The following is an 11,467-nucleotide window of genomic DNA, read 5'->3' as shown; positions in this document are numbered from 1 at the left end:
CTGTGCCTAGAAAGAGTAGAAGAAAAAGAAAAGAGGCTACCCTTGAAACTGTTGTCCAAGAGGAAACTGTCCAAGAACAGATTGAAGAAGAAACTGATGTACATCATTCTGAACATGAAATTGATCCTGAGCCTGCTGTGGACACTGATCAAACAGCTCAAGGAATCATCACAGAAACCCTTTCAGAACTTGCCCAAGAAGTTGCTCAAAAGAGAAAAGAGAGTAGGATAAAACAAAAGAAAGATAAAGGCAAAGCTGTAGCCCAAGAAACTTACGCTACTCCTGAGAACTCTAGTGAGGAAGACACTCAGCCCTTAGCACAAAGGTTGGCCCAACTCCATGAAACTGCCCTTTCCAAGAAGGTGGAGAAACAAAAGCAAAAAGCACAAAAAGGAAAACAGAGCACTACCACCGTAAGAAGGAGCAGCAGATTACAAAGCAAAAAGAGGGCCACAGATAACAAAAAGTCATTCTTTATTGACTTAAGCACACCTCAAAAAGGTGCTACAAGTCCTGACTTTGAGAAAAGCTCTCCACACGCTGAGTATGTTGACACCAGTCCTCCACGTGAGGAAAGTCCTTTTGAGCATGAACCTGAATATGAACATGGATCTGAATTTCAGTATGAGCCTAGTCCTAAGAAATCACCTGAGGTTGACCCTGATCAGCAAAAAGTTTATAATTACCTGGAGACGCTAGAACAAGCAGTTGCTGGTCCAAGCACTGCTCAACCTTTGGAGCAGCAAGTCCAATCACTGAAGCAGGAAATATTTGAGCTAGAGGTACTAAATCGCCACATCAAACAAGAAAATGAAAAACTGAAGATACAGAGCAATGTGGACAAGATGGTTCAAGATAACACCATGCTTCATATGGGCCTGTGGCAGAAGGAAAACAAAAAGCTCAAGAAGAGATGCAGAAAATTAAACAGAGCTTTAATCAATCTGAAATTCAGGTGTTTGATGAAAAGACCAAGAGTTAATGTGGCCACACAGAGAAAGAAGAGAAGGTTGGATGTCTTGGCAGAGGCATCCCAACAGGTGGACTGAGCAATGTTTTTGATTGCATGAGGACATGCAATGCCCTCGTAGTGGGGGTATGTAGAGCCTCTACTTTACACTTGATTATCCACCATTATCTACAGTTTTCCCTCATTCATCTCTCACTTTTGCCTCATTTTCCTTGCAAACCAACCCAGATCATTACATTATATGACTTTAAGCATGATTAAGGAATTTTGCTAATGTGTGACTGTTTTGTTTAGATTTTGACATATTTACAGGCATTCCGCAGCCATCTGCTGATTCCGCAGCCATCTGATGATCCCGCAGCCTTTTTGTTAATCTCAAGGTTCCACGTGTCATTTTGCCAAACCAGCCACATGGGTACTTAGGAATCAAGGTGCTCGAGGTTCCTGTGCTATTAGTTCACCTAGCCACGTCATTTGTACCTCCGGTCAACGAGGGTCAAGTTACGGTCAACAAAGGCAGCTTAACGGTGATACGTAAGCTGTTGGGTCACGTCAGTTCAAACGGTGACTAGTCCGTGTTATGCAGGTTGTGGGGGACATAATCCAACTCTGGATTCAATGCCCATAACGACCAGAACCTCCAGCTCATCCACGCAGGCTTATGACGTGTTATTGAACCTTAATTACGTATGACAGTTAGTTTATTTTTCAGTTTTAGCTGTACGCATTAGGCCATCTTTCAGATGCCTATAAAAACTTGCGTCTGCGTACGCTTATGTTACTTTTTAGTTGCTGTGTTTTAGTTGCTGTGTTATAATTTTAGTGCATTCCAAGACTCTGTTTTTATAGTGCTGTTCTAGCACTCTTGACTGTAATTTTCTGCACATGGAGTAATAGAAGCAGTGCTGTTCTGAAGTTTTCAATACCTTGAGTCTTCTTTGGGTTATATGAATGGAGGGCCCCTGTTCATGTTAGCCTTGTATAGTATTTTATGTTCAGCATTTCCTTATTTCCATTCAGCATTTCCTTTTCTTGACACATGTACAGCGTAATTTACTTTCATGTTATTTCATTTCCAGCCTTTATTTTAAGCTGATCAGCATTGTTCTTTTGCAGGTTTTTAACCCGGGATTGCTTGTGTGTTTGTGTATTTGCTTTGTATCTAGTGGTAGTTTCAGTTGACAGATTCAAAGTTGCTGCCTTTACTTTATTTTCATAGCTGATTTTTTTAGTTTTATTTCTCAAATCTGTCTGCTAACATATGAATGGTCTCTTTATTATAAATTGTCTATCTTTTAGAGATCAGAATACTAATAACTTGCAGCTGGCTTTGGGTACTTTTTAGACTAATCTTTAACTACTTTCTAATCGTGTCTTACACAGTACTATGTGTTAGAGGCAGAGAGTTAGAAAGAGCAAAACATTATAACTAGTCTTTAAAGTAGATTTTTCTCATTTTTTATCATTTCTTAGACTTATCTTTAGCTACTTCCTAATCGTGTCTTACACAGTACTATGTGTTAGAGGCAGAGAGTTAGGAAGAGATAAACATTATCATTGGTCTTTTAAGTGATTTTCTTACCTTTTATTTGCAGCAGCATGAATGGTGTCTAATGCCATTAGAAAGTGGTTCTTTGCTTTCAGTTCATTTTAATTTATTTATTTCCTTCAAGCTTTTCCTTTTCAGCAAGTAGTTAGAAACCACTAATCACACACCTTCACTCATCTAGAACTCACCTTACACACACCATCACTCATCTGTTTATAAATCACCACTCCATCTTAGGAAGATAAATTAACCACAAACAACACCCCAAACGACAAAAAGCTCTAAGAGGTTGCTTAAGTACATATAGTACACCTTCACTTCATCAGCTTACGAGCCCCGGGTTGACAATTAATGACATCAATTTAGGAATACTAATCAAACGTATGCCAAGATTAGAAAATGCAATTTTTTTTCAGACAGAGGTTCATTACTTGGGACTTGTTATTTCCTAGGAAGGCATATTAGTGGGTTCAGAAAATATAAGAGCGGTGATGGAGTGTTTGCCAATTTGTTATGAAAAATCTACGACTGCGGATAAAAGTATCTTCCCTATGCCTAGTGGAGTCACCTAAAACAACAAAAAGACAAAGGGACTAATGTTTTCCTTAAAGCAAATAGATAACGAGATGAAGCCTACCTGGAATTTGTCGTATGCTTCGCTCCTTCCTTATCTTGAATGCTCCAATCCTAGCTTCGATTATTATTATTAGAACCTGCACAGTGAGGTAACACAATCAAACGATCCAAAAAATGTATGTAGCATCATATAATCACTTTATTCAATAGATCAACATGGTAGTGAAATATATGACACCATAACATCATATATAGGAAAACAAAGAAGAACTCTTTGCATTAATAGAAATGGAGTGAGTTACAAAAAAGAAGAAGGTTTTGATCCTGTAAAAGCACCCCTCCAAGTTCACTTGTAATTTCATTGTCACAAATTGCACCTCTAATCACCCTAATGAATGTAGAGATATCTCCCACATCATCAACATAAGGGTAGAATCACTCCCCAAAATCGAACAACAACCAACCAAATCCTTGTGGAATGAGGTAAATATATAGGAAGGAGAGGTAGCTCATGAATTCTTATCCACTTACCAATCTAGGCTTGAGATCAAAATGTGATGGGAGGATAGCGCAAGGGATAAGATGGTGATTTCTCCAAGGTGGAATAAGATAGGATTCAAATTTTTATCCAAGGTAAGTGGTTGAAACAACCTCCGGAAGCTTCTAGAAGACGAAGCTCCAGATTTTTTACTATTTTTTCCCTAATTTCTATAATCATTGCGCCCCCATAGTTTTGGAGGGTGCATTCCACAACACCTTGAGAGAAAGAAAGACCGCACTGCAACACAATTTCTCGGTCATGCAGGGTTCCCTGGTCCTTAAAATCACTGAAATGAAGGATTCAAGGGGGAAAACGCAGGGATTAGGGAGATTCATGCTTAGGGCTTTATGCAAGAACTATGATAATATGTTGAAGGATGTGAATTGATCCTGTTTGAAGGCCTATTGACGAGATGCGACAAAATGGCCTATAACACTAGGTATGGGCATTGTGAGTTTATTGTAGTTCCATTTGGTTTGACTAATTCTCCAACTACACTCATGTGCTTGATGAATAGTGTGTTTCATCCTTATCAGGCTAGGTTTTTCATTGTGCTCATTGATGATATATTGATATATTCTAAGAATGAGGAAGAGCATGTCGAACAGTTAGCAACAATGTTGAAATTGCTAAGAGAGAATTAGTTGCATGCAAAGCTTAGTAAATGCAATTTATTTAACACAAAAGTACATTATTTGGGACATGTTGTTTCCAAGGAAGGCATGACAATGGATTCAGAAAAGATAAGAGCGATCATGGAGTGACCCGTTCCTAGAAACATGGACGAGGTAAGATCATTTATGGATCTAGTAGGTTATTATAGGATGTTCATCTGGAACTTCTCTTGGATTACATATCCTATTACGTCACAGAAAAGGCAAGGTAAGATATTTGAATGGACCGAGGAATGTGCAGAAAGATTTGAGCAATTAAAGCAATTGTTGACAAACACTCCAGTTCTAAAGATTGAAAATTCAAACAAGGAGTTTGCGGTGTGTACAAATGCCTACAAGAGAGGAATTGGTGGAGTGTTAATATAGGAAGGACATGTAGTGTGTTATGAGTCACAGAAGTTGAATGAGCACGAGCATAAATATTTGACTCATGATCTTGAGTTGGCAACGATTAGTCATGCATTGAAGATGTGGAGGCACTATCTTCTTGGCAGGAGGTTTGTATTAATGAGCGATCATGGTGGATTGAGGTATCTGTTTCACCAACTGAATATGAATTTCAGGCAAGCTAGATGGTTGGCCATGATTAGTGAGTCTGATTTTAAGATCCGATACATTAAGGGATAGGAAAACAGGGTTGTAGATGTTCTTAGTAGGAGAGTGTAGGTGAATCATATAACAACTATGAGCTATTATGGGACATATTTACAGGATCAGATCTCACAGGAAGGACAACAGGATGACATGTACAAGGATCTTAGGCAGAGGTTACAACATGGCACAAGTAATTAGGATGTTGACTATCATTTCACAATGAATGGTTTGGTCAGATTTAGGGACAAGATCTATGTTTTGAATATAAGTGAGCTCAAGAAGACTATCTTGTGTGAATTCCATTCAAAACCGTACTCAGGGCACCCAAGATACCAAAAGACATTGAAAACAGTGAAAATGTTTTATTATTGGTTGAGTCTAAAGAAGGAAGTGGCAGAGTTTGTGGCTAGATGCTTGGATCGTCAACAGGTAAAAGCAAAATGTAAGCACACAAGCGGATTACTACAGTGGATTGCGATTCGAGAGTGGAAATGGGAGGTCATTTCCATGGATTTCTTCACATGTTTTCCAAGGAAATCTAGACAACATTATTCCATCATGGTCGTGGTGGACATGTTCAAAATTATAATTAACTTGTAAAAAATTACATTTAGATGAAGCTTATGGAAAACTAACCTATTTATGATACAGGAGATCGATCTCTTCACGTTGAAAATGAAATTATAAAAACTTTATATGAATTTGTTATTTTCAGAGACAATTAACTTGGAAGGGAAATAACAATAACATTAATCTTTTATAGTTTTATTTTTTTACTATATTTTAATTTAATGTAATATATAAATTTATATCATAAAAAAATTATTTATTAATAATATGTTGGAAAAGTAAAAAATATAATCCTCAAAATAAGTATTTGATATAAATTTTAGTTTTCATCTTTAATTATTAAATAAGAATATTTTGTAGATAATTATTAACAATTAATTTTTCAAATTTCAAATTTTTTTTTGGAACAAAAATATCTCTCCATATAAATATTATTAATTTTTACTGAATAAAATCCATCTTAATATTTAAGAAACAATTAAAAGTAAATCATTCTCGTAATAATGTTAAAATATTGTTTTCTCTTAATATTTATATAATTAAAATAATTTATTAAAATATTTATCAATTTAATATATTTATAAATATTATTACATTGATTTGATAATATATTATTTTATAGAACAAAATTTACTCTACAATTTCTCCTGCTTGGTAAAAATAAAGAGTGCACTCAAATCTGCGTATTCTAAAAGGAAACATAGTACATAGTGTACTATGTTGATTGTTTAGTACATAGTGTACTAAAATGATTCACTAATGTATTTTTGTATATAATAAAATTTACTTTCATGTATTTTTGTATATAATAAAATTTACTCTTTTTTTTTCTTAACATTGTAATAAAATTTGCTATTTCTTTTTTTCAATTTTTAATATTATCTATGTATACATATTAAAAATAGAAAAGATAAAAATATTTAAAAATTAGAGAGGAAAATATATGATTAATCAAATTAATTATACTTTATTAATGAAAAGAAAATTATATAGATGACAAAATTTATTTAATCATAATTTTGTTTACTTATTATTTATTAACGTTTAGTTTTTTTCATTCTGTGAGAAATCTAGTTGACCACGTAATACATAGTGTACTATGTTGATTCACTAAACATACTACATATCGTACTATATTGATTCACTAAGGTGTTTCTTTTCATTCTGTCAGAAATCTAGTTGACCACATAATACATAGTGTACTATGTTGATTCACTAAACATAGTACATGTCGTACTATATTGATTCACTAATGTGTTTCTGTATATAATAAAATTTACTCCCATTTCTTAACACCCTAATAAAATTTGCTCTTTTCTTTTTTTTTTCTTTCAATTTTCTATATTACCCATGTATACATATTAAAAATAGGAAAGATAAAACTATTTAAAGATTAGAAAAGAAAATATATGATTAATCAAAGTAATTATAATTTATTAATGAAAAGAAAATCATATAGATGATAAAATTTATTTAATCATAATTTTGTTTAACTATTAATTTTCAGCGTTTATTTTAGCAGTGCTTTTTTCCCTTGAAAGTCATGGAAATTCCGGCCATATTTTGGGAAAATAAGTTTTTTTTTGTAAATGCAAGTTACAGTGGTTGAACTTCAAAATTTTAGGTGCCCCAAACGTTTCCACGATAAAAAACTTGATTCAAATACTGTCTCTACAAGATTTTTTGAAAAAACATAATTCAAACAGTGTCTCTACAAGATTTTTTGAATTTTTTTTACCTAGATTCGGGGAGGAACTCCGCCTCGGTAGATGGCGCCTTAGTTTTTATCTCTAATTATTAATAAGTATATTTTATAGATAATTATTAACAATTAAATTAAAAGTTTCAATTTTTTTTATTCTGAAACAAAAATATCTCACCTTATAAATATTATTAATTATTACTAAATAAAATCCATATTGATATTTAGAAAACAATTAAAAGTAAAACATTCTCTTAATAATACTAAAATATTGTTTACACTTAATGTTTATATAATTAAAATAATTTATTGAAATATTTATCAATTTAATATATTTATAAATATTATTACATTGATTTGATAATATATTATTTTATATAATAAAATTTACTCTGCCATTTCCCCTTGTTCGTAAAAATAAAGAGTGCACTCAAATATCTGCACATAGTACATAGTGTAATATGTTGATTCTTTAATATAGAGTGTACTAAATTGATTCAGTAATGTATTTTTGTGTATAATAAAATTTAATCTGATGTATTTGTGTATATAATAAAATTTACTCTTTTTTCTTAACGTTGTAATAAAATTTGCTATTTCTTTTTTTCCAATTTTTAATATTACTCATGTATACATACTAAAAATAGAAAAGATAAAAAATACTTAAAGATTAGAAAAGAAAATATATGATTAATCAAATTAATTATAATTTATTAATGAAAAGAAAAATATATACATGATAAAATTTATTTAATCATAATTTTGTTTACTTATTATTTTTCAACGTTTAGTTTTTTTCATTGTGTCAGAAATTTAGTTGGCAACATAGTATATAGTGTACTATATTGATTAGCTAAACATAGTACATAGTGTACTATATTGATTCACTAATGTATTTTTGTATATAATAAAATTTACTCCCCATTTCTTAACACTTCAATAAAATTTGCTTTTTTTTGAACTTTTTATATATTACCAGTGTATACATATTAAAAGTAGAAAAGATAAAAATATTTAAATATTAGAAAAGAAAATATATGATTAATCAAAGTAATTATAATTTATTAATGAAAAGAAGATTATATAGATGATAAAATTTATTTAATCATAATTTTGTTTAATTATTAATTTTCAACATTTGTTTTTAGGGGGCTCTTTTGCCCCTGAAATTCATGGAAATTCAGGCCATCTTTTTAGAAAATCCGGCAAAGGTTTTTGTAAATGCAAGTTTTTTACAGTGGTTAAAGATCAAACTTTTAGGTGCCCCATGAGTTTTTGATGGTGCTGAATCCATTTCCACCATCAAATTCAAATATTGTCTCTACAAGATTTTTTGAAATTTTTTTTGTCTAGATTCTGACCACTTTTGGCCTTCCGGGGAGGAACTCCGCCTTGGTAGACACTCAGTGGTTTTTTTTTTTTTTCATTCTGTGAGAAATCTAGTTGGCATTTGCGGAAAGAATAAATTTGAACTCTGTAATCTACGCAATTCAAATACTCCAGAAATTTAAAAGTACACAGTCATTTAAGCATACCACACCGGCAATTATTTTGTGTCTGAATCTAATGTTTTTGTTTTCCAAAATTTTGCAAGTGAGTTTTTGAATTGTTTTTTTTAATGTTAGCAATAGGGTCAAGGCCATAGAAAAAAGAAGAAAACGGCTGAGACATTCAAAATCCATCCTAACAACTCAAATCACCAAAATCTTCCCAAAATTGAACCAATTGCATTGGTGCGTCCACTTCGAATTCCAATGGATGAATGGTATCGACTTAATAAATGTTTCAACCAAGTGCATGTGCGTCCACTTCGAATTCCAACGGATGAATGGTATCGACTTAATAGATGTTTCGGGATCTGCCTTTTACGGTTACCGGCTTTTCCCTCTCTTCCCGTGGAATGGAACCCTTGGAGCTATAAATCCGCTTCAACCCCTCCACATTCTATGCGCTCATATCTCTCTCTGGCTTCTTGCTGCTGCTTAGTTTTTGTATTTGCCATCCATTTCTGAGAGTGAGAATCGCGGGAGCTCTGCAGGAGGCGGGTGGTGGCTCTATTTCCTCCTCTTTAGAAATGGTTGCAGTCGTTTGTCGTTGGACTCCGACGATGTTTGTGGGTGGCGTCAGTGGCATCTTTATATTGCACTGCTTATTGCTGCTGTATCTGCTGTTTTGGCCTCCTGGTTGATCCCGGGAGGCTGTGCGTGGGCGGGGAGACGCAGGAGGTCGGGCGGCGTACCCATTCCTGGTCCCAAAGGATGGCCCATCATCGGAAGTCTGCTAGACATGAGCATCGGTCTTGCTCACCGCAAGCTCGAATATCTGGCTCATCTTCATGGCGCCAAGAAGCTTATGGCCTTTAGCTTAGGCTCCACGCCCGCCGTTATTACATCGGATCCTGAAGTGGCCCGGGAGCTGCTCAACTCTCCTCATTTCGCCAACAGACCCCTCAAGCAATCTGCGCAGCAGTTATTGTTTGGGCGGGCCATTGGCTTTGCGCCCAATGGGGACTACTGGAGGCTGCTCAGGAGAATTTCTTCCGCGCATTTTTTCGCTCCGCGCAGAATCGCTGCTCACGAGCCTGGTCGCCAGGCCGATGCTCTCGGAATGCTTCTTGATATTCAGAAGGAATGTCAGTCCAGCGGTGTTGTTAGGGTTCGACGACACCTGCAAGGAGCTGCGCTGAACAATATCATGGGCAGCGTGTTTGGAAGGAGGTTCGATATGTCATGTACTTCTACTTGTGCGGGAGATGGTGGATGAGGGTTTCGAGCTGTTGGGAGCGTTCAACTGGGCGGATCATCTACCATGGCTGCGACCGCTGGACCCTCTTCGAATCCATGCTCGTTGCGCCCGCCTTGTGCCGCGTGTGAGAGCTTTCGTTAGAAATATCATCGAAGAGCACCGACGTGCAGAGCGGAACAGCGAAACGGGTGATCAATCCGATTTTGTTGACGTTCTGCTGTCGTTGCATGGAGAAGATAAGCTAGATGAGGAGGATATGATCGCTGTTCTCTGGGTCCGTACTATTAGTTTTTTCACACTCTCATCTTCTATGTATCTCTGTGTTTTAGTTTAGTTTTTTCACCACACTCTCATCTGATCTATCTCTCCGTATTTTAGTTTAGTTTAGTTTTTTCACACCGAAACTTATGAATGAGGCCCTTGCCTTTGGGGAGGGGCATTAACTAAGTTTGGTTCTAATTTATGTAATGTTATGTATGCAGGAGATGATTTTTCGTGGCACAGACACGACGGCTCTGCTGACGGAGTGGGCCATGGCAGAACTGGTGCTGAATCCAGATGCCCAGAAGAAAGCTCAGGCAGAGTTGGACGCTGTAGTGGGGCGAGACCGCAGCGTGGTTGATGCGGATATCCCTAAGCTGCCGTACCTCCAAGCTGTGGTAAAGGAAGCGCTGCGAATGCATCCGCCTGGACCGCTGCTATCATGGGCGCGGCTCTCAACTGAAGATGTCAACATCAACGGAATGTGTGTTCCGGCGGGCACGACGGCCATGGTGAATATGTGGTCGATTACTCACGACCCCAACATTTGGGAATCACCTCATGAGTTCCGTCCGGAGAGGTTTGTGGTGTCGGAAGGCGGGGAAGACGTGGATGTGAGGGGTAACGATCTGAGGCTTGCTCCTTTTGGTGCTGGTCGTCGTGTGTGCCCGGGGAAGGCTCTGGGCCTTGCCACTGTTAACCTCTGGGTGGCCAAGTTGCTCCATCATTTTGAATGGCTTCCTCATGCTGAACATCCGGTTGATCTGTCCGAGGTCCTGAAGCTGTCATGCGAAATGGCTCATCCTCTTCATTCTGTTCCCGTCATGCGGGTGCCTTTCGCTTTCATTAAATCCTCTGTCCCTGTCTCTGTCTAGTCAATTACACCTACACCTCACCTCATGTTCTGTTTGTCAGTATTACTAGGCTCTGTATTTCGATTGCAAGTGGTACACTCTCTGACCCATGCTTCGTCACAAGAAGAAGAGATTGAGATTGTGTGTTTTTGTGATGGATAGAACAACGATGGTGATTTTGATTTGGAATTATTGTAAGCTGTGTGTGTGTATGCTGCACATTAAGGTTAGGTTATCCGACGTGTGAGCATATTTCGACAATTGAATAAAGATGATGAGTTACCACCTATTTCAATCTTGTCTTGCCGCTATTACTATGTTAAATAATTTCATACCTTTGTCCGATCCATGCAGAATTCTGTTAGCTTATTATTTTCTTTTCGTTTCGATGGGTGAAGAGGTCCATCCAGATTGCAAAATCTAAGACAAGA

General features: G+C 36.2%; 2 pseudogenes; both read left to right on the top strand.

The window, feature by feature from the left end:
- Positions 1–9,000: 9,000 nt before the first annotated feature.
- Positions 9,001–9,939, top strand: LOC149177827 (cytochrome P450 78A4 pseudogene; annotated as a pseudogene).
- Positions 9,940–10,162: 223 nt separating this feature from the next.
- LOC149177826 (cytochrome P450 78A4 pseudogene) lies at positions 10,163–11,057 on the top strand (annotated as a pseudogene).
- Positions 11,058–11,467: the final 410 nt, after the last annotated feature.

Source organism: Pinus tabuliformis, chromosome 4_1, assembly GCF_031772625.1.
Source record: "Pinus tabuliformis cultivar Carrire ecotype Pingquan chromosome 4_1, CPIR1, whole genome shotgun sequence".
Lineage (NCBI taxonomy): Eukaryota > Viridiplantae > Streptophyta > Pinopsida > Pinales > Pinaceae > Pinus > Pinus tabuliformis.
Note: the sequence above shows the minus strand (reverse complement) of the source record. Positions and strands in the feature narration are given on the sequence as shown.